Source organism: Streptopelia decaocto, assembly GCF_964273445.1.
Source record: "Streptopelia decaocto genome assembly, chromosome: 1".
NCBI lineage: Eukaryota > Metazoa > Chordata > Aves > Columbiformes > Columbidae > Streptopelia > Streptopelia decaocto.
Genome location: NC_138663.1, coordinates 84662710 through 84665700, shown reverse-complemented (window position 1 = coordinate 84665700; position 2991 = coordinate 84662710).

Below are 2991 nucleotides of genomic sequence, written 5' to 3'. Positions count from 1 at the left end.
CTTACTTTAATTGCAAACTCTTTCATGACCAGGTCTGCCTCTTTGTTCTCTATATGTACTGTTCCAAGCATGCCTGGAATTCTTAGAATCATAGAATCATTTTTCTGGAGAGACACTCAAGATCATTGAGTCCAACCATAACCTAACTCTGGCACTAAACCATGTCCCTAAGAACCATATCTATTCATCATTTAAACACCTCCAGGCATGGTGAATCCACCAACTTCTGGGGCAGCCTTTTCCAGTGTTTCACAACCCTTTGCATGCAGAAATTTTTCCTAACATCCGTTCTGAACCTTCCCTGGTGCAACTTGAGGCCATTTCCTGTTGTTCTATCACCTTAGAAAAGAGACGGACACCCTCCTTATGACAACCTCCTTTCAAGTAGTTGTAGAGAGCGATAAGGTCTCCCTTCAGCCTCCTTTTCTCCAGTCTAAACAGCCCCAGCTCCCTCAGCTGCTCCTCATAAGGCTTGTTCTCCAGACCCTTCACCAGCTTCATTGCCCTTTTCTGAACTTGCTCCAGTACCTCAATGTCTTTCCTGTAATGAGGGGCCCAAAAGTGAACACAGTATTCAAGATGTGGCCTCACCAGCGCTCGAGTACAGGGGGGTGATCACTTTCCTAGTCCTGCTGGCCACACTATTCTTGATGCACACCAGGATTCTGTTGGCCTTTTTGACCACCTGGACACACTGCTGGCTCATGTTCAGCTGGCTGTTGATCAACAGCCCCATGTCCTTTTCTTGCAGGCAACTTTCTAGTCACTCTTCCTCAAGCTTGTAACGTTGCATGGAGTTGTTGTGACCCAAGTGCAGAACCTGGCACTTGGCCTTGTTGAACAGTTGGCCTCAGCCCATCGCTCCAGCTGGTAGACCTAAGGGCCTTGCTAGCACCCCATCCCTCAAATGTTGGCATGCCACCCTTGGGTTTGTCACTACTGTACCCAGTTTTGTCCCCTTCCCCCTTGAAACCTAGTTTAAAGCTCTTCAATGAGCCCTGCTGACTCCTGCCCAAGGATCCTTTTCCCTCTTTGAGACAGATGTGTCCCATTTGTTTTCTGCAGTCCAGGTGTCATGTAAACCAACCCATGACCAAAAAAAAACGCTGCCGGAGACACCAGTCCCGCAGCCTATTGATCTGTGGGATCTTCCTCTATCTTTCCTCATTGTACTATGCAACTGGAAGGATAAAAAAAGAACATTACTTGTGCTCCTGATCCCTTTACCAGTTGTCCCAAGGCCCTGAAGTTTCTCTTGATTGCCTTCAGATTTCCCTTTGCAGTCTCATTGCTGCCTACCTGAAAAATTAGTAGTGGAAATTAATCTGAGGGCCTTACCAGGGCGGGAAGTTTTCTCTTCATGTCTTTAACCCTGGCCCCAAGGACGCAGCAGAATTCCCTAAGAAGTGGGTCTGGTCTGCATATTGAGCCTTCTGTTCCCTTTAGAAAGAAGTCTTCTATGACAACAACCCCTTTTTTCTTTATAGAAGTAGTTTTGATGAAGGGTGCAGACTGACTTGTCCTCTGCAGCACCTCCAGCTTAGTTGAACCTTCTTCCTCAATATTGTTTTTTGTTTCCACTTGCAGAGCCTCATACCTGTTTTACAAGGGAACCTAGGAAGGTAGGGTAGTCACAGCAGAGATCCTATTCCTTCTGCACCAGGCAGAAGCACGCTGCCATTTTCCCCTGTCCCTTGAGTCACTGTGTTGCACCATGCAGAGAGAGGGTAGGGAGTAATCTGTACCATGTGCCCTGTCAACCTGCTGGGCCTGCCCCAGGGAAGGTTAGGGTGCAACTCCACTGGTCTATCTCCCTTTTGCACTCTCTGATACTCCTCAAATTATTTGCCTCCTCCCAGAGCTCTGTCACTAAGCAGAAGAGTTCCTCTACCTGGGCACACTGCCCACAGCTGTGTTCAATGCTGCCATCCAGTATTGGTGTAAGAGCCAGGCACACCCTGCAGCCTGACACCTGGGTGCCAGCATCTTCCCACTGGGCCTTGGTCTGGACAGCTGCATCACTTGTGTTGGAGGGCAACCTTACAGAAGCCATGGCTTTCTGCCAGGTGAATACCACTACTCCCCAGTTGACCTGGCAGAGCTTCCCTGCCCTTCCTGCGTGAACTACTGTGCAAACTGCCTCATCCCGCTCTGTTTCCCTGCTCTGATCACAGGGCTTCTGGTCACTGGCATTCCCTAGGCTTCTCTTTATCGGTAGGGTGACCACTGCCACAGCAACGCCCAGGTCTCATCAGTGACTCTCGCAAGAGTTGTCAGCTCCTGGTGCTACCCTGCTGGTCCCCTGCCTTGGGAAAACCCTGCCTGCACTGAGATCTGCTTTGCTCCCACTTTGCTGTTGTTTTGTTGCAGACCAGATCAGGTCTGGAGCAGCTCCCCTCGGCAACTGTTTAGCTGAACTTCACAAGTAACAAACAATAATACCTCAAAATAATTTTATTTATTTATCCATCATTAAAACCAAAACAAAGCAAAATTGGTCATGTGCTTATCTATACGTTTAAACAGTGTATCCTCTTCCTCCGCTTGTTAAATCAATTTTGTCCTAGCAGCGTGTCCAGACGGTCTTACTTTTAGATGCTAAGAAGATTAGCATTGTACCAGACCTTGTGTGTAATATAGAAGTTATTTCAGTGTACTGAGACTAATTGGCTTCTTTGTTTATAATGTATAGAAAAAGCAAAAGCTATTAAAAAGTCTGCCTTTTGAGGAGTCTTCAACTTTTCTTGTATCTACCTTATTAAGTGTATGGGGAGGACAGTTCCCTGGAATATGCAATTTTTTCTTACAGTGTATGACAAATTTATGAATATTCTGTCTGAAAGACTGGGTCACCCTTGGAGTTGCTGAATTGAATAAATTCTTGTTTATTACTGACTATAATGTTTTTACACAAAGAACATATGGGAAGTGCAAGAAGGGAGGTCTGACTTTGAAAAAAAATGCATTAGTCTTGTGCTGAGAATTTATTGT